General features: G+C 40.7%; 1 protein-coding gene and 1 pseudogene across 4 annotated transcripts in view; both read right to left on the bottom strand.

Moving 5' to 3' along the window:
* LOC100347865 (myb/SANT-like DNA-binding domain-containing protein 3) overlaps positions 1–21,538 on the bottom strand; it is a 178,689-nt gene that overhangs the window by 42,345 nt on the left and 114,806 nt on the right. The gene's annotated exons all lie outside the window — the stretch shown is intronic.
* LOC149128829 (S-methyl-5'-thioadenosine phosphorylase-like) lies at positions 1,475–21,190 on the bottom strand (annotated as a pseudogene).

The raw sequence follows: 21,538 nt of genomic DNA, 5'->3' as shown, positions 1-21,538 counted from the left end.
CTGGGTTCAATCTATCTTTTCTAATTCTTTCTATCAGGACTTGCTACCATGGGGCCAGCATTCTGGCACTTGTGGGTTATGCAAGTAAAGCCTGCAATGCTAGCATCTCACGTGGGCACCATTTGGAGTCCAGTTGCTCCACTTTCAATCACCTCCCTGCTAATGTGCCCAAGATAACAGCTGAAGAGGACCCACGTACTTGACTGCCTGCCACCCACGTAGTATACCTAGATAGAGTTCCAAGTTCCTGGCTTCTGCCTGGCCCAGACCTGACTGTTTTGACCATTTGGGGACTGAACAAATCAGAGTATAGATGCAAAAATTCTCAACAAAATAATAGCCAATCGAATCCAACAACACATCAGAAAGATCATTCACCCGGGTCAAGTAGGATTTATTTATTTTTTACAACTTTATTATTTGATTATATTCACTGTAGAAAACCATGAAGATACAGAAATATTCAAAGAAAATAAAAATTAGCCAGTATCTCCTCTCCCAAATATAATAAAAGATTTTGTATACTTCTTTCCAGTCTTTCTGTACATTAACATGGCATTTTAAAACAAGTACTGTAAAATGCATACATAGTTTTTCATATTATAAAAGTCATTTCTTTTATATTTCAAATATAATGTGAAAACATGATTTTCAGTTGACTGCTTCACAATTAAACCACAAATTATCTTCAATTGTTGGATAATTCATATTGTTTTGAAAATTTGCTATTATAACATACTATTCAAAATGCTTATTTATACATGTATGTGATAATTTCTGAAGGAGAAATTCCTAAGAGAATCTACAAAACAAAATGCCTATATATTTTTTAAGGATTTATTTATTTTACTTGAAAGTCAGAGTTACACAGAGAGAGGAAAGGCAGAGAGAGAGAGAAAGGTCCTCCATCCGCTAGTTCACTCCCCAATTGGCCGCAATGGCTGGAGCTGTGCCAATCTGAAGCCAGGAGCCAGGAGCTTCCTCCAGGTCTCCCATGCAGGTGCAGCGACCCAAGAACTTGGGCCATCTTTTACTCCTATCCCAGGCCTTAGCAGAGAGCTGGATGGGAAGTAGAGCAGCTGGGACTCGAACCGATGCCCATATGGGATGCCGGCGCTTCAAGCCACGGCTTTAACCCGCTGTACCACAGTGCCAGCCCCTTGCCTATATATTTTTGAGCTTGTTGATACATTTTATCAAACTGTTCTCCAAATACTGTACCAATTTACAGTCACATCAGTAAGTAGTCGGAGTCCCATTTCTTCCTCATAGTCCTTGGCAACACAAGAAACTATTTATTATTTCTCAGCCTTTACTGCTACAAATTTAATAAGCAGAGGGAAGAATGGTATCTTGTTTTATTCTAAAGTGTAAGATTTTTACCCACATGTGGACTGGGCACTTGCTTTTTCTCCCATGTTTTGAAGTAGTCCAGGTATTCCAGGAGGAGTCTTGCACATTTGCAGTGTATTCTCTTTCCTACATGTGTTTTTCTCTCCCAGCCAAGTGCATGAATGCTGCACGTCTTTCTCAGGTTTTTTTATTCCAGGTTAGACAGAAATTCCCACAATGACTGGAATTACAAAGTCACCTTTTTTTTAGGCAGCTGTGCTATTTTAATGTCTTGGTAATAAAACAGAAAACTGGGCAATATTCTTCAAGTTGTGGAGGGTTTCAGACATTCTGTGGACCTTCTCTGAGGTATGGTGGTGAGGAGTAAACTTTTGGCTTTATTGGCATTTTATTTCAGGGTCTTTAAAACCCGGTTCACTAAAACCACTTCCTTGTGCTCCTTCCAGCAATCGTAATCTGTTTCCATTGCAAAACTTGCATAGCAAATTCCAGCCTCTTTGGCAAGAACCACCTCGGGAACACTGGTCATACTGATAACATCCGCTCCCCAGGTGCAGAACACAAAGCTTTCTGCCCAGGAGCTAAAACGAGGTTCCTCAGTTGTGACCACTGTCCCCTTTGAGTGGCACTGGAGTCCCAGCTTAGCAGTCTCTATGAGGACCTCTCTTGTTTTGGGACAAAATGGCTCAGCCATTGGAATACAGCACACTCCTCTGGCACAGGAATGACTTCCATCACAGAAGGTCTGAGGCCTTGTCATAGTCCTGTTGATGAATGGATCGATAATGATGATATCACTGGGATGAATCTCCTCCCTCAAGGAGCCACAAGCTGTGGTCACTATGACATGTGTACAACCCTCCTCCTTCAAAGCCCGGATGTTAGCCTGGTAGTTGATTTTGGAAGGCATGATGCTGTGCTGCCTCCCATGCCTGGAGAGGAGGACGCAATCAGTATTTGTTATTTTCTCCAAAATTAAGGCATCGGATATCTTGCCAAATGGAGTATCCACATATTTTTCAGTTTTTCCTTCTAAAATTTCTGGATCATCCAGGCCTGTTGCACCAATTATTCCAATATTCACGGCAGTGGTGGTGGCAGCATGTAAGGCTATGTCTGCGAGGGGCAGGAAGCTGCACCCAGGGCCAGTGCAAAGGGCAGCGGGCAGGCGGCAATGAGCAGTGTGGAGTCCTGGGCCGCCTGGCCCGGCCTCTTCTCTCAAGTGAGATTTATCCCTGATATGTAGGGATGGGTTCAAAATTCATAAATCAATCAATGTAATACATCACATTAACAAACTGCTGAACAAAAACCATATGATTACCAATATATGCAGAGAAAGCATTTGATAAAATACAACATCGTTTTATGATGAAAACTTTAAGCAAATTGGGTATAGAAAGATCATTTGTCAACACAATCAAGGTAATTTATGACAAACCCATGGCCAGCATGCTATTGAATGAGGAAAAGATTCAGAACCAGACAAGGATGCCCACTCTCACCATGCTGTTTATGATAGTCCTGGAAGTTTTATCCAGAGCCATTAGGCAAGAAAAATAAATCAAAGGTATAAAAATTGGGAAGGAGGAAGTCAAACTATCTCTATTTGCACATGACACGATTCTATATATATGGGATCCGCAAAACTCCAATAAGAGACTACTGGAACTCCTAAAAGAGTTCGGTAAAGTGGCAGGATATAAAATCAACACACAGGGGTTGGCACTGTGGTGCAGCAAGTTAAAGCCTTGGCCTGTAGCATGGGCATCCCATATGGGCGAAGACTCAAATCCTGGATACTACACTTCTGATCCCAAGTGCTTGGGCCCCTGCACCCGTGTGGGAAACCCAGAAGAACTCCTGGCTTCTGGCTTTGGATTGGCTCAGCTCCAGCCATTGCAGCCATTTGGTGAGTGAACCAGCATATGAAGACACACACACACTCTCTCTCTGTAATTCAATATTTTAAATAAATAAATCTTTTACAAAAAATCAATAGCTTTTGTATATACAGATAACGCCACAGTTGAGAAAGAAGTTCTAAGATCAATCCCATTCACAATAGCTACAAAAAAATTCAAATACCTTGGAATAAATTTAACCAAGGACATCAAAGATCTCTACAATTATAATTACAAAACATTAAAGAAAGAAATAGAAGAAGATACAAAAATCTTCCATGTTCATGGATTGGAAAAAATCAATATCATCAAAATGTCCATACTACAAAAAGTAATTTACAGATTCAGTGCAATCCCATCAAAACACCAAAGACTTTCTTCTCAGATCTAGAAAAAATAATGCTGAAATTCATATGGAAACACAGGAGACCCCAGCGAGCTAATGCAATTGTATGCAATAAAAACAAAGCCAAAGACATCACATTACCACATTTTGATATACTATAAGGAAGTTATAATCAAAACAGCCTGGTAATGATACAAAAACAGAAGGAACAGAATAGAAATGCAAGAAATCAACCCACACACATCTACAACCAATTTATCTTTGATAAAGGAGCTAAAATCAATCCTTGGAGCAAGGACAGTCTCTTCAACAATGGTGATGGGAAAACCAGATCTCCATGTCTAGAAGTATGAAGCAAGACCCCTACCTTACACCTTACACAAAAATTTATTCAAAATGGATCAAAGACCTAAATCTATGACCCGATACTATCAAATTATTAGAAAACATTGAGGAAATTCTGCAAAACATTGGCATAGTCAAATAGCTCTTAGAAAAGACCCCAGAGACACAGGAAGTCAAAGTCAAAATTAATAAATAGGATTATATCAAACTGAGAAGCTTCTGCACTGCTAAGGAAACACTCAGCAAAGAGAAGAAGCAATCAACAGAATGGGAGAAATTATTTGTAAACTATGTAACTGATAAAGAATATATACAAGAGCTCAAGAAACCACAACAACAAAACGAACAACCCAGTTAAGAGATGGGCAAAGGACTTAAACAGTCATTTTTCAAAAAAGAAAATTCAAATAGTCAACAGATATTTGAAAAATGTTTAGGATCATTAGCCATCAGGGGAATACAAATCAAAACCACAATGAGGTTTCACCTCGCTCCCCATTAGAATGGCTTTCATACAGAAGTCAACAAACAAATGCTGGCAAGGATGTGGGGAAAAGATACCCTAGCCCACTTTGGTGGGAATTTAAACTGATAAAGCCACTATGGAAGACAGTATGGAGACACCTCAGAAATCTAAACATAGACCTATCATATGACCCAGCTATCCCACTCCTGGGAATTTTCCCAAGGGAAATAAAAATCAGCACATGAAAGAGCTATCTGTACCCCCATGTTTACTGCAGCTCAATTCACAATAGCTAAGATGTGAAATCAATCCAAATGACCATCAACTGGATAAAAAATAATTATGGGATATGTCCATCATGTAATATTACACAGCAGGTAAAAATGAAATTCTGTCATTTGCAACAAAATGGATGAAACTGAAAAACATCATACTTAGTGAAATAAGCCAGTTCCAAAAGGACAAATACCATATGTCCTCCCTGATCTGTGTTAACTAAAGAGCACCTAAAAGGTAATCTATAAAAGTGAAACTGACACTCTGAGATGCGATGACTTTTAACAGCCTTTGTCTCAACTGCTGAGGAACATTTTTATACAATTTGTTGAAGTCTTTACTTAGTACAGAGTTAATTTTTTGTGTATAAAGTTAATTGAAAACAGATCTTAGTTAAAAAAATAAGAATGGGAATCGGAGAGCAAGGAAAAAGAAGGGTAGGAATAAAGGTACAGTGGGAAGAATCACTATGTCCCTAAAGTTGTATTTATGAAATACATGAAGTTTGTATTCCTTAAATTAAAAGTTCCTGAGAAAAAATCAGATGGAATATCTCTCTTTCCTCATTCTCTGTAACTCTGTTTTTCAAATAAATAAAAGTAAATCTTTAAAATACATATATTTAAAAAGGAGTTGATACACATATATCAGTGGCTTCATTTTTGACATGAAATAGCAGACTTCTAGTATAAATAAACAGAGCCTGATCTGTATATAGGATACAATATTTCTAGTGAACCCATGTTCATTGCCATAGATATTTTTAATGTATCAAAATAAAACAAGGTTTTTAAAAGCATACTCCAAATTCCTAATTACTGTACTGAACATTAAATCCAAATGTGACATTATCCCTCTTAGTATTTTTTTTTGTCTGTTCTACTTAATATGACTGGTTTAATTCTGTAATTAATACACAGTTATTCTTAAGTGTTGAAATTTAACTGAAATGTGATCCCTGTTAAACATAAGAGTGGGAATAAGAGAGGGAAGAGATGTACAATTTGGGACATGCTCAAGCTGACTTGCCCCAAATGGTAGAGTTAGAAACTTACCAGGGGATTCCAATTCAATCCCATCAAGGTGGCATGTACCAATGCCATCTCACTATTCCAAGTGATCAATTTCAGTTCACAATTGATCATAATGAAAGGACTAAGAGTCAAAGGGAGCACATAAACAAGTCTAGTACCTGCTAATACTAACCGATAGAATAAATAAAGGGGAGAGTGATCCAACATGGGAAGCAAAATACTCAGCAGACTCATAGAATGGCAGATGTCCTAAACAGCACTCTGGCCTCAGAATCAACCCTAAAGGCATTCGGATCTGGCTGAAAAGCCCATGAGAGTATTTCAGGCATGGAAAGCCAAGACACTCTGGCAAAAAAAAAAAAAAAAAAAGAAACAAAACCTAAATGAAAGATCTCTGTGAGATCCCAGTGGAAAGAACAGGTCTTCAAAGAAGGAGGTACCTTTCTCTGAAGGGAGGAGAGAACCTCCACTTTGACTATGACCTTGTCTAAACAAGATAAGAGTCGGAGAACTCAGAGGGCTTCCATAGCCTTGGAAACTCATGACTGGAGCATAGGGAGATTACTGATGCCATAGACAGGAGTGTCAATTGGTAAAGTCAACAACAGGAGTCACTGTGCACTTACTCCTCATGTAGGATCTCTGTCCTTAATGTGCTATACATTGAGATTTAATGCTATAACGAGTACTCAAACAGTATATTTCACTTTGTGTTCCTATGGGGGTGCAAACTGTTGAAATCTTTACTTAATGTATACTAAACTGATCTTCTGTAAAAAAAAAAAAAAGAAAGAAAGAAAGAAAGAAAAGAAAAAAGAAATTATCAATTCCCAACTTGACTCTCACTGGGATTAAACATGACAATAGGTCTGATCTGATTTCATCATCATTTAAAAAATCATCTATTATTTTTCACTTTATGTTTCTGTGTGGGAGCAAACTGTTGAAATCTTTACTTAATGTATACTAAACTGATCTTCTGTATATTCAGAGAATCGAAAATGAATCTTGATGTGAATGGAAGGAGAGAGGGAGTGGGAAAGGGGAGGGTTGCGGGTGGGAGGGACGGTATGGGGGGGAAGCCATTGTAATCCATAAGCTGTACTTTGGAAATTTATATTCATTAAATAAAAGTTTAAAAAAAAAAGCCAATTGTCACCTATTCTACAAATCCTTGTCTAAATACCCCAAAGGCAAAGCTGTCTTCTATCCATCATTATTTTCCTTGATTAGAGTTCTATCGTGTCAAATAGAAACATTATAATAATTATCTTTTCTATTTTATCAAATAAAATGTGAAGTCCAAAAAAAAAAAAAAAACAAGGGAAATATGAATCAACAGAAATAAAAAAAGGCAAAACAGAAGATCAATTAAGCGAAAAGCTGATTTTTTTAAAAGACTTTAAAATCATCAAAGCAAGCTCTTTTACAAGTTTTCTTTCTGGGAGAAAAAGTAAAAGAAAAAACAATATGGGGGACCAGCACTATGGCAGAGTGGGTTCAACCTCCGCCTACGGCGCCGGAACCAGTTCAAGTCCTGGCTGCTCCTCTTCTGATCCAGCTCTCTGCTAATGGCCTGGGAAAGCTACAGAAGATGGCCCAAGTATTTGGGCCCCTGCACCCATAAAGAAGCTCCTGGCCCCTGGCTTCAGATTGGCCCAGCTCTGGCTGTTGAAGCCATTTGGGGAACGAACCAGCAGATGGAAGACCTCTCTGTTTCTGTAACTCTGCCTCTCAAATAAATAAATTAATCTTTATATAGATAGATAGATAGACAGATAGATATTCTGATAATATATATCAGGAATGAAAAAAGATGGAAAGCTCAATGGGATTATTATATAAAAGGTAATAAACAACTTCATGCCAGCAAGTATGGAAATCTAGGAAAAACAAACAACTTTGAAAATATATTAACTGAGCAGGTGTTAAGCCTGGTTCTTAAGATGCCAATATCCCACTTCAGGGGAACTGGGTTTGGTCCCCAGTTTCAATTCCTGACTCCAGTTTCCTGCCAGTGCAGACTCTGGGAGGCAGCTGTAATAGCTCAAATAACTGGGTTCCTGCTGCTGATGTGGAAGATCTGGATTGCATTCCTGGCTCCAATCCCAGCTGCTCTGGGCATTTGAGGAGTGAAGCAGTGGATCAGATCTTCCTTACTCAAGTTAAAAAAAATTTTTTCTTTAATATTAATTATCAGGTTTGGCCAAAAAAAAAAAAAAGAAATAGAAGCTAAAGGATCCTATAATCATTAAAGACACTAAAGTAGCAGTTTTTTTTTTTTTTTTTTAAGTTCCTTAAAGATAGCATCAGATTCAGGCTTTTTTTTTTTTTTTTATTTGAAAGGCAGAGGAGAAGAGGAGACAGAGAGATATTCCATCAACTGGTTCACTACCCAAATGACCACAAAAGCCAGGGTTGGGCCAGACCAAAATCAGGAGCCAACAGCTTCTTCTGGGGCTCCCACGTGGGTGGCAAGGTCCCAAAGACTTGGGCCATCTTCCACTGCTTTCCCAGCTGCATTAACAGGGAGCTGGATCAGAAGCAGAGCAGCTGGAATTCAAGCCAATGTCCATATAAAATGATGGCACTGCAGGCAGTGGCTTAACCGGGTATGCCACAACACCAGCATGACAAGGATTCTTAAAGCAAAGTATATGAATATTTTCATGGCTCAAGAGGCTGTCATATTTTTTGAAGACTTATTTGAGAGGCAGAGTTAGAGAGACAGTGAGGGAGGGAGGGAGGAGGGGAGAGAGAGAGAGAGAAAGAAAGAGAAGAGAGAGAAAGAAAGATTTTCCATCAACTGGTTCACTCCCCAAATGGCTACAACAGCCAGTGCTGGGCCAGGATGAAGCTAGAAGCTTGGAACTCCATCTGGGTCTCCCAGATGGGTGGCAGGGACCCCAAGGCCATTTTCTGTTGCTTTCCCAGTTACATTAGCAGGGAAATGGATAGAAAGTAGAGCAGCTGGGAGAGGTTAGAACTCAGCCTCCCAGTTCCGCCCCACTGTGTCTTCTCTGGGGAAGGGAGATAGTCTGGAAATTGAGTTAAATCACCGGTGGTGGCCAATGATTGTTCCCTAAGTAAGACTCAGTTAAAAAACTAGAACAAGGGGCTGGCACTGCGGCATAGTAGGTAAAGCTGCCACCTGCAGTGCTGGCATCCCATATGGGCGCCGGTTCGAGTCCCAGCTGCTCCACTTCTGATCCAGCTCTCTGCTATGGCCTGAGAAAGAAGTAGAAGATGGCCCAAGTCCTTGGGCTCCTGCACCCCCATGGGAGACCCGAAAGAAGCGCCTGGCTCCTGGCTTCAGATTGGTGCAGCTCCAGCCATTGTGGCCATCTGGAGAGTGAACTAGCAGATGGAAGACCTCCCTCCCTCTGTGTGTGTGTGTGTGTGTGGGTGTGGGTGTGTGTGTGTGTAACTCTTTTAAGTAAATAAATAAATCTTTAAAAAAAAAAAAAAACTAGAACAAGGAGTGTTTGGTAGCTTCTGGATCACCTGCTGGGAGGGTGGTGCACCCCGGCTCCATGGGGAGAGAGGCTCCTGGGCTCAGGACTTTTCTGGATGTTTCACTCTGCATGTTTCTGCATGTTCTGGATGTTTCTCTGCATCTGGTGGTTCATTTGTATCCTTTCCAAATAAAATAGTGGCAAGGGTAGTGGTTTTCTGAGTTCAGCACATCATTTTGGCAAACTGGGAACCCTGAGATTTGTGGTGAATTGGTCAGAGTAGAGTTCGCCTGTTTGTTTTTGTTTTTGTTTTTGTTTTTAATTTGACAGGTAGAGTTATAGACAGTGAGAGAGAGACAGAGGGACAGGTCTTCCTTCCGTTGGTTCACTAGCCTAATGGCCACTACAGCCGGCACTTTGCTGATCCAAAGCCAGGAGCCAGGTGCTTCCTCCCAGTCTCCCACGTGGGTACAAGGACACAAGCACTTGGGCCATCCTCCAGTGCCCTCCCGGGCCACAGCAGAGAGCTGGACTAGAAGAGGAACAACCAGGACTAGCACCCGGCGCCCCAACCTGGACTAGAACCCGGGGTGCCAGCGCCACAGGCAGAGGATTAGCCAAGTGAGCCACGGCACCGGCCAAGGTCACCTGGTTTTAAAGTGGGGGCGGGATGTGGGATTTACACAGACCCCAAGTAGTGTCAGAATTTAACCTTACTTGTTGGATATACCTGGCAGGTGTCAGAGAATTGATTGCTGTTAGAAAACATGCAACACTGAAGGAAGATCTCAGGAGGACAGTTATATAAGAGACGCAGAGGGCAATCTGTCCACAATGAAATAGTTTAACACATTTAAATTCTGCAGGCAGCTGTGTTGATGGTCATCTTTGCCAGTGCCTAGTCCTCCTGTACCCTCCTTCTAGCCAAAAGACCCAGGTAAGCCTGTCCCAGATTCTTATCTGTACTTGGTTTGTTTTAACCAAAGGTGATCAAGTTCCTGCTCTCCCTTCCACATCCTGTGGCCTGAACCAACTCAGCACACTCAATTAGTTGACATACTCTGGAGGGCTGCAGAGAGGCAATGGTGAGATTAAATAGGAGAAAACAAAGAGTAGTCAATTCTCTGATCACATTTCTTTCAGTCACCCATCACCAAATCTGTCAGCTACCTCTGCAACTCTGTGACTCCAAGACTCACAGCCCTGGCCATGGGCTTTCCCAAAAGAGAACGGTGTAAGCTCTTTGGGCAGCCAAAACTCCACACTCTGACCCAGAGGCTGTTCAGTGTGTCTTCTGCAAGCCTTCACCCAATAGTGACACTACTGTGCCTTCCTTCCAAAGCTAGGTTCATGCTTGGAACTGAAAACATGGCAATATTCTACTTTATATCCTGGCTCTTAGGCACACAGATGCTTTCGAATTAGTATTTCTTTTTTTTTTTTATTTAGTAAATATAAATTTCCAAAGTACAGTTAATGGATTACAATGGCTTCCCCCGCCCCGATAATTTCCCTCCCACTCACACCCGTCCCATCTCCCGCTCCCTCTCCCATTCCATTCACATCAAGATTCATTTTCAATTATCTTTATATACAGAAGATCAATTTAGTATATATTAAGTAAAGATTTCATCAGTTTGTACCCACACAGAAACACAAAGTGTAAAATACTGTTTCAGTACTAGTTATAGCATTACTTCACATTGGACAACACACTAAGGACAGATCCCACATGAGAAGTAAGTACACAGTGACTCCTGTTGTTGACTTAATAATTTGACACTCTTGTTTATGGCATCAGTAATCTCCCTAGGCTCTAGTCATGAGTTGCCAAGGCTATGGAAGCCTTTTGAATTAGTATTTCTTAAATTACATGTATGCATTTTATTTATTTTTACTTTGATTTTACTTGTGAGACATAGAGAGATCTCCCCTCTGCTAGTTTACCCCCCAAATGCCTGCAAGAGGCCAGCCCAAAGCTAGGAACCTGGAACTGAATCTGGGTCTCCCAAGAGAATGGCAGTAACACAGTACTTGAACTATCATACGCTGCCTCCCAGGATGCACAGTAGAAGGAAGCTGAATCAGAAACCAAGTAGGCAGGATTTGAACCATATGGTCTGATATGTGATGTGGGTATCCCAAGTGGTGACTTAACCACTGTGCCAGGCACCTACCCCTGTGTATGTTTTATGCAATGTAAATTTTATAATAAAAACTTTAAATAAGGTACAGAACTATGTATATAGCATGCTGCCACTGGTTTAGAAAGAGGAAAGAGAGAGATACACATATTTGCTTGTATAAAATACCGCTGAGAGACTGAACAAGAAACAGATCACAGGGACTGCCTCTAGTGAAGGCAACTGAGTGCCTGGGAACAGTGGTGGGAAGGAAACCTTTCACTGTGCAGCCTACTAAAGTTTTTGAATCCCCAACACTGTGAATTTCAAAGGAATGAATGCATACATACATATATAAATAAATGAATAAATCAAATAACTTCTAAGATTTAGCTTTATGATTTTAGCAAATCACAACTCCATACCTTTAAAATAACACTGCTGAGAGAATCAAGTAAAATCTGTATAAAGTCCTTCGAGATAATATATCAAATACTGCGAACTTCTGAAAGGTAGTATTATTATTGCTATTACTGAAAAACATCAATCCTTTCTCTTTTCTTCTAATTATACATAGAAAGTGCCATTTCTTCTCAATACACTACGTTTATTTAGCAGTTAGAAAAATGCTGTTTAAACTACTTCATGTGAAGTTATTTAGACTTAACAAACACCTCATCAAACCTGTAACAAGTTTAATACCAGTCTTTTTCACACACACATTAAATCCTTGTAACAATCCTCTAAGCAGCTCTCAGTAAATAATAAAGCCCTAGTGTTGACTTCCCTTCATTCAAAAAAGACCTAACCTAAGATATCCAACCTTAAGGAAAATCCACCCAATACAGAAACCAGCAAGACAAAGTCCCTGGCCTCAGGGAACCTAAAATCTGCTGACAACCTTAACAGTGCAGTAAGCACTAGGCAAAAAGTGCTTTGTTTTTTTTTTTTCAAGACCATGGAGGAACACAGAATATATCATCTAACTCACAGCGGTTGTGAAAGAAGGTAAGGTAGGCTTTCAAGAAGAGCTGGTAACATCTGACCTTAATCAAACTTTATATATGTCTCCAAGGAGGAGTAGGAATCGAACAAGCAGACAGAGATGGGACTCCAGGAAGAGGGAACAGGGACACAGTAGCAAGAAAGCATCAGAGTGACAGTGCATTTGAGAAACTGCAAGAGGCAGTGGAAATGAGGAGTCTTGTGCTTTAAAAGCAAATCTCCTGGGGCAGGGATTTGGCTTAGCGATAAACACACCCAAATCTCATATTCTGGGTTCTAGGTCAGCCTCCAGCTCCCGTTTCCAGCTGCTTGCTAATGGACACCCTAGGAGTCAACAGTAATGGCTCCATTAAGTGGGTTCCTGCCACCCATGTGAAAGACCCGGGATGGAGTTTCCAGCTCCTACCCAGACTTGGCCACATAGGCATTTGGGGAGTGAACCATCCGATGGGAGCTCTCTTGCACTCTTTCTCTCTGTCTCTCGAAAAAAAAAGAAAAAAAAAAAAAAACAGAAAGGGAACGTGGGAAAAAGAAAGGCTTACTGACAGCTGTCAAGGAACTGTTAGGAAGACAATTCTAGACAAAAGAGCCTGTCCTGGGGGCAGGTGTTGTGATGCAGAGAGGTAAGCTGCCACTTGGGAAGCCTGAACCTCTGATCACGTTCAAGTCCCAGCTACTCTGCTTCTGATCGAGCTTTCTGTTAATGCATTCTGGCAGGCAGAAGGCGATGGCTCAAGTGCTTGGGCCCCTACCACCTACGTGGGAGACCTGGATAGAGTTCCAGGCTCCTGTCATTGGCCTGGACTGGCTCTGGTTGTTGGGAGCATCTGGGGAATGAGGCAGTGGAAGGAAAACTAGTCTTTCTTTCTCTATCACTCTGCCTTTGAAGTAGATGAAAAATAAACTTTTTTTTTTTTTAAAAAAGGAGCCTGTCACTAACATCTAGATTATGCTTCATATAAAGTATAGCTAATAGTTGTTTCTTTCTTGTTTTCAAAAAAATAATTTTTCAATTATAATCCTTGATACAATGGTTGAAATTCATTAAATCTAAATAATTTTCTAAGTCTAGTATTCTATATATTCAGAATAAGGCAATGCTAAATTCTAAACATTACTGTCATCTCAGAAGGAGGAAATGAGTATAAAAGTATAATTTAGGGGCTGGTGCTGTAGCTTAGTAGGTTAGCCTTCATCTTTGGTGCCGGCATTCCATATGGGCACCGGTTCAAGTCCCAGCTGCTCCACTTCTGATCCAGCTCCCTGCTAATGGTCTGGGAAAGCAATGGAGGATGGCCCAAGTCCTTGGGTCCCTGTGCCCATGTGGGAGACCCAGAAGAAGCTCCTGACTCAGAGCTTCAGATCGGGTCAGCTCCAGCTGTTGTGGTCATACAGGGGGTGAACCAGAAGATGGAAGACCTCTCTCTGTGTTTCTACCTCCCTCTTTCTATAACTCTGCCTCTCAAATAAATCATCTTTTTTTTTTTAAAAAAAAGGATAGTTTTTAAAAGACATTTTTTTCATACTTTTTTCCAAAAAATATATAAAGCTTCCAGAAAAAAGAATACACTGGAGTACATGAATGTATAGCACTATTCTGCTTAAACAAGGAAAAAGATTTCTTGTACCTTCTGAGAGAGAGATTCATCAGATTGTACCATGCACTAGGAATTTGTCATAACTGAAAATGGTCCCCCAAATGACAGCATCCAGCAGTGAGATTAAGCTGCTTCTCAGTGCTGTCTGTCCTTCTGCTCACTACAGGATTCTCTGAGGAACTCTCGGATATGTTCATCACTCGGGGAAGAAAACGGAGACAGCATCTCCGGAGGAGCCTGATGTCAAAGAGGCAGACACACAAGGACTATTTCCATAAAGCACATCTCAGACAAAGTTCAAAAGGAATAATCTAAGGATTTCTATAGCTCCCCTGTTTAGGCATTATGTCAGATGATTCTACAGACTCCCCACACTGTTTCTGGTCAGGGATTTAGGTCAGGTGTGTAAAATGAGCTGACGGGATAGAGTTCTATGGCTGTGTGGTACACTGTCCACAGAAAAAATGGTGGCTACCTTATAGCAAACAATCTCAGCCTTGGGCAGACTAGAAATACTGTTTAGGAAAAACAGGCATGCAGTGCTAACAACATGTGGTATAAGAAATAAAATTTACTAGGGCCAGCATTGTAGCCTAATGGGTTAAGCTACTGCCTATAATGCCAGCACCCTATATGGGCACGGGTTCAGGTCCCAGCTGTTCCACTTCCAATCCAGCTCCCTGTTGATGCACCTGGGGAAGCAGTGGAGGATGGCTCAAGTGCTTGGGCCCCTGCACCCACATGGAAGACACAGAGGAAGCTCCTGGCTTCTGACTTTGGAATGACCCAGCCCCAGCTGATGCAGCCATTTGAGGAGTGAACAAGCAGACACAAAATCTCTCTCTCTTTTTTTAAAAGATGTATTTATTTATTTGAAAGGCAGAGTTACAGAGAGGCAGAGAGAGACAGAGATCTTCTATCTGCTGGTTTACTCCGCAAATGGCCACAACAACCAGAGCTGGGTTGGTCTGAAGCCAGGAGCCAGGAGCTTCTTCTGGGTCTTCCATGTGGGTGCAGGGGCCCAAGTTCTTGGGCCATATTCTGCTGCTTTCCCAAGCTCATTAGCAGGGAGCTGGATCCAAATTGGAATAGCTGGGACTCAAACTGGTGCCGATATGGGATTCAGGCAGTGCAGGTGGTAGCTTTACTCACTATGCCACAATGCCAGCCCCAAAAACCTCTCTGTCCTCCCTCTGTCTGGAACTCTGCCATTCAAATAAATAAGATAAATAAGCAAGCAAGCAAGCAAGCAGGGAGGGAAGGAGGGAGGGAGGTAGGGAGGGAGGGGAGGGGAGCAGAGGAGAGGAAAGGAAAGGAGAGGACAAAAGAGAGAAAGAGAGAGAGAGAAGGAAAGAAAAAGGAAGGAAGGAAGGGAGGGAGGGAGGAAATAGCCATTGAGCAAATGAGAGACTATATATACAATAAATAAAAATGTATGCATTTCAATCAGAAGAATCTACATACTTAACAACTTATTCCTACATTAGATACAGTTCCTACTAGTATACTGTTTCCTATTCCAGGGAAGCAAATTACAAGTAGGAGCATCTACAGTCAGGTCCATTGACAAGGTACACCGACAGCACACAGATGCACTAGCTAACAACCTAACAAGGAAGAAGAAAACTTATTTTTATTTTTTTACTTAGTGATTTACTTTTATTTATTTGAACGGCAAAATGACAGAGAGAGAAGGAAAGGCAAAAAGAAAGATCTTCCATCTCCTACTGACTCCCCAAATGGCCAAGACAACCAGAGCTAGGCCAGGCTCAAGCCAGGAGACTGGAATTCCATCCACATCTCCCATGTGAGTGTCAGGAGCCCAAGTTGTTGGGTCACCTTTGCTGCATCCCCAGGCATATTAGCAGGGCGCTGGACTGGAAGCGGAGCAGCCAGAATTGGAACCAGCACCTTGATATGGGATATTGGCATTGTAGGCAGCAGCTTAACCCCACTGCACCACAAAGCCAACACTGAAAAACTTAAGCATTAAGCCTTAACTGTACTGGTGAAACAACCAGCACACATCAGTGCTTTGCACAACATGGTGACCTAAGACCTGCGTTCTGTTTCTGCTGCTGAGGAGCCACTGGCCTCTTCTGAGCTCACCTCCCCCCTGCAGAGGTCAAATAATCCTTCTTGCCCCACCTATCAGACAGAACTGATAAGAAGAACTGAAAGAAAAAATGTAAACATGCTCTGAAATCTTTAACACAGTTTACGAAACGTAACATTATGGCTATATTAAAACATTCTGGAGGCTGGCGCTGTGGTGCAGCCGATTAACACCCTAGCCTGAAGTGCTGGCATCCCATATGGGCGCCAGTTCTAGACTCGGCTGCTTCACTTCCCATCCAGCTCTCTGCTATGGCCTGGGAAAGCAGCAGAAGATGGCCCAAGTCCTTGGGCCCCTGCACCCATGTGGGAGACCTGGAAGAAGCTCTTGGCTTCAGATTGGCGCAGCTCCAGCCGTTGCAGCCAATTGGAGAGTGAACCATCAGGTGGAAGACCTCTTTCTCTCTCTCTCTCTCTTTCTCTCTCTCTTTCTCTCTCTCTCTCTCTCTCTCTGCGTAACTCTGACTTTCAAATAAATAAATAACTCTTTAAAAAAAAAGTATTCTGTAGATTCTGTTTAAGAGAAGTATGCAATGTATTTCAACCCATTTCATTTTACATGGCTAAATAAAAAATATCACTAATTACCTGACATAGTACCATTTATTCATTCTACAAAAATACCACATGTTCTTAAAATTTAACTATTAGAAAGAGAATGCACTTTACATCCAGAGAAAGATTTTTAGCTGCTCTTTTGGAAACCACATTGGTTATAAATCATTTTTTCTGACAGGAATGACATTTCCAAATGAGGAAATATAAAATATTTTTATCTGAATACTCACACTTGAAAATATGGCAAGATTTATATATATACACATATACATATATATATATTACAGTTATAGTCTAAGTGCTATTTTCAAGCCGTAGGTCATAATCACTAATGGATTATGAAATCAGTTTAGTGGGTCACTACCAACATTTTTTAAAGGAGGATATATTAATATGGGGGTTTACTGCATTTAATAAAGGTAAGTATTCTACAAAATCGTTTTTAACCTAATATGTATCAGTTCTACATGTGTATGTGCGGAGTGCTGGGTCACTATGTAAATGGATGTCATATAGTGTGTGGTCAGAAAGGTCAGAAAGTCACTGAGAAGAAAACTGGTTTAAGTAGCCATTTGGTCTCTAGATGGTAGTCAGAGTAACCAGGAGATAGAACAGAAGCAAAGAAATCACAGCTGAGCCCACACTGATGAAGAAGAGCACAATTATTTTTAAAGAAGTCATTGGACAATAGTAACAGCTAAAGTAGGAAAAAGCTAGCAACATCCCTTCTAATAATAAGTTTAAAAAGCTCATTTATAGAGGCAGGTGATAAGAAAAGCACTACACTAGAACTATGGAGAACTGATCTCTATCAAACACTCTGAAACGAGTCCTCAGTGTCTGTGAAATGAAAGGATTAGACAAGAAGATAAATATCAACATCCCACCCTTTCTCTTTTTAAAAAAAAAAATTATTTATTTGAAAGGCAGAGTTACAGAGGGAGGGAGGGAGGGAGGGAGGGAGGGAGGCTGGCAGGGAGGCAGGCAGGGGGAGAGAGAGAGAGAGAGAGAGAGAGAAAGAGAGAGATCTTCAATCCGCTGGTTCACTCCCCAGATGGCCACAATGGCCAGAGCTGTGCCGATCTGAAGCCAGGTGCTTCTTCCTGGTCTCCCACATAGGTGCAGGGGCCCAAGCATCTGGGTCATCTTCCATTGCCTTCCCAGGCCATAACAGAGAGCTGAATAAGAAGTGGAGGAACCAGGATTCAAATTGACACCCATATGGGATGCCAGCACTGCAGGCGGCAGCTTTACCCACTATACCACAGCGCCAGCCCCCCACTCATTCTTAACACTCACTGATTCTGAAGGTTTTCAGACCTGAGTGCTTGGTTTATAATTGAGAGCTTTTGTTTTTAGTAACTAAAAATGTACCTTTTAAAAAGAAAACTATATAACATTTTAGTAATGGGTTTTATATCAAAATAAAGGCTTCATTGATGTCATATTTCTGAATGTCTAAGGTTTCCATTCCTGAAAGGTCTAGTTGGCTAGGTAAAAATCACTCTCAGACAACCATGCTATTGCTCACCCTGATGGCAAAAACAAAAAGCACAGGGTAGAAGGAAGAGAGAGGGAAGGGAGGGAAGAAGAGAAAATCATCATGTTCTTAGAATTATATCCACAAATCACATTTAAGCTGTTAAAAACTAATTAAAAAGTAATATAAAAAATTTTAAATGAAAAGCACACAGAAGGGGCCACACGGGAGCTACATAACCTCCATATAACTTTCTTGTTATCATACCTCATTTAAAAGTTAAAAACAAAAATACTATAATCACTGAGACAACTTTATACTGTTAAGACAACTGCAATCAGTAGTAAATATTTTATAGACCAAAAGATAAACTATTCTTAAAATTTCCTTTTGTCTCTGTCCATACTGGGATCATCTATTCTGGCTAAATAATTTATTATCTAAATACAGGTTATCTTCTGCTTCCTTAATGTTTTCCTTCTATTTCATCAATTTCCTTGCCTGGAGTTGGCTGCTTGTCTATGTGCTCTTCTGAGTCTATGTGCTCTTCTGAGTCCACCCTTAAGAGCCTACCTGCTCCTCACCACTGGTAAACCCTTCCGTGTGGTCTCTAACCACTTCCTTAAACTCAGAGCACATATCTGCAAGAACAGGGGTTGCAAATTTTCAGATACATTGACACATACAACGTTAATTTACTATATATAATAGAGTTGCTCTGGTTAGGAATAGGCTACATATTATTTTATGAAGAGGCATTCAAGCAAAGATGTATGTATCAGGGGCCAGTGTTGTGGCTTAGTAGATAAAGCTGCTGTCTGCAACACCAGCATCACACATGGACACTGGTTCAGCTGCTCCACTTCCGATCCAGCTCCTTGTAAATGGCCTGGGAAAAGCAGCAGAAGATGGTCCAAGTGTTTAGGTCCCTGTCACCCACGTGAAAGACCCAGATAAAGTTCCTAGATCCTGGCTTCAGCCTAGTTCAGCCCTGGCTGTTGTGGCTACCTAAGGAATGAACAAGCAGATGGAAGATCTATCTCTCTCTCTCTCTCTCTCTCTTGCTCTCTGTAATTCTTTCAAATAAATAAATCTTAAAAAAAAAAAAGAAGATACATATTTCATCACATACACATCATATTTGGGATCACCTCTGAAACTAGATAAAATCTTTTTCATTAGGGAGAGACAGAGAGAGAGGTCTTCCACCCACTAGTTTACTCCCCAAATGGCCGTAACAGCCGGAGCAGAGGCAATCCGAAGACAAGAGCCAGGAGCTTCTTCTGGGTCCCCCAAGTGGGAGCAGGGGCCCAGGGACTAGTGCTATCTTTTTTTTTTTTTTTTTAAGATTTCTTATTTATTTATTTGAGAGGTAGAGTTACAGACAGTGAGAGGGAGAAACAGAGAGAAAGGCCTTCCATCCATTGGTTCACTCCCCAAATGGCCGCAATGGCAGGAGCTGTGCCGATCTGAAGCCAGGAGCCAGGTGCTTCTTCCTGGTCTCCCATGTGGGTGCAGAGGCCCAAGGACTTGGGCCATCTTCTACTGCTTTCCCAGGCCACAGCAGAGAGCTGGATTGGAAGAGGAGCAGCCAGGACTAGAACTGGTGCTCCTATGGGATGCCACCGCCACAGGCAGAGGATTAACCTACTGCGCCACAGTGCCAGACTTCGCCATCCTCTGCTAATTTCCCAGGGCATAGCAGAGAAGTGAATTGGAAGTGGAGCAGCTGGGACTCAAATCAGCACCCATATGGGATGCTGGTGCCACAGGTAGAGGCTTAGCCTACAACACCACAGCGCTGGTCCCCTATCTCTTTCAATTTTAGCATGAAAACAGATAGTAATGAAATATATAAAAATACATCTGAATAGAAGCTCCATCAAAGGAATATAAACAGATCCAACTAATCAATCACTGACAGCTATTTGCCTCTGAACACTGCTATAAAACTGCCCAAGGGAAAATTCTGTCTGCCTTTCAAATAAATGAAAATAAATTTTAAAAAATTTTAAATATTGAAAAGAAGTAAATATCTACGAACACAAACACACAATGGTGTTTCATCAGGTCATATCATTAGTACAAAATGAGAGGAAGAGGCATTGTACTATTCCATTATGTGTTCTTTCTACAAGTACACATGGCCCATTATTTCTCTCTTGTTACAGAATACGGCCAATATCTGCTTTGGAAAACAAATCAAACCACTCTGACTGAACAGGATGGACACAGGAAAATCCAAATGACCAATATGCAGAAAGAAAGTAAATTCAGGTTTTGCTGTATTCACTTTTTACTGAATTTGCTTGTCTTCTGACAGTTCTTATCTACTTTGAAAATCACAGCACACAGACTATCAGGTATTTAAGCTTGCCAAATGTTATCCAAAGAGGTGATTTTATAACATAATTCTAAAAATAGAGTAATACTGATTTATAAAGCTCACTTTGTACATTAATGATAATTAGATTGTATTACTACTACTCAGTGAAAGGCTCAAATATGCACTTACAGGCTAAATAAAATATGGAACTAGAAAATTCACACCAAAATATGTATGATTAAATAAGAAAGTACAAATCTCTATAAAATAAGTGTTTTAAAATATGTATGAAGGGGCAATTGAAGACATAAAGAAAATCCATTTGTGCCATCAGGTCCCAAAGTCAGCATTAAAGCTTTACAACCAAGTACACAAAAAGCAAGCACCACAGGAAAATGATAAAAAGATGAGACTAGGAATAAACAAATAGGGTACCGGCAAAAGGAAAAAGCAAACACAACTGCGTTGATAAATTCCTGTATTATTACTATTATATTAAATAACACCATTTCTTACAGTGAGCAAATGGGAACCTGGACAATGTTGTCAGCTGCAAGACTCACCTTAAAAAGGGCTGAATATGAATTAAAAAAAAGTCAGCCCATACAATTAAAATTGCTATAAATAATGATGTATACATTTGAGAGGCATTAAGACAGAGAGCTCCTATCAGATGGTTTACTTCCCAAATGCCCACAATAGCTTGGGCTAAGCTGGGGCCAGAGCCAGGAGCAGGGAACACAATCCAGGGCTCCCATGTGAGAGGCAAGAAACCAATTACATGGGTCTTCATTGCTGCCTCCCATGGTCTGGACAAACAGCAAGCTAGAGTCAGGAGTCTAAGCCAGAAATCAAACCCAGGTACTCCAATGTGGGACACAGCACAGGTGTCTTAACTGCTAGTCTAAACACTGCTCTGTAGAAGTAATTTTTTAATTATATACTTACTGATTATAACTAAACTGAAATATTTTGATCATTTAATATGAAATATACATTGAAAAGTTTTTGAGCAAAACTGCCAGAAAAAAAAAAGAAGCAATTTACTATAGTTATGGATTCAAGCTGTAACAGAGTAATTCAGAATAACAACAGTTCTGATTAATATAATTAGCACTTGATATAAAACATAGAAAATTATTAATGGGAAAAAA

The sequence above is a fragment of the Oryctolagus cuniculus genome, chromosome 1 (assembly GCF_051225735.1).
Source record: "Oryctolagus cuniculus isolate XC-2025 breed Fujian yellow rabbit chromosome 1, ASM5122573v1, whole genome shotgun sequence".
NCBI classification, from domain to species: Eukaryota; Metazoa; Chordata; class Mammalia; order Lagomorpha; family Leporidae; genus Oryctolagus; species Oryctolagus cuniculus.
This window is presented reverse-complemented; position numbering and strand designations above follow the sequence as displayed.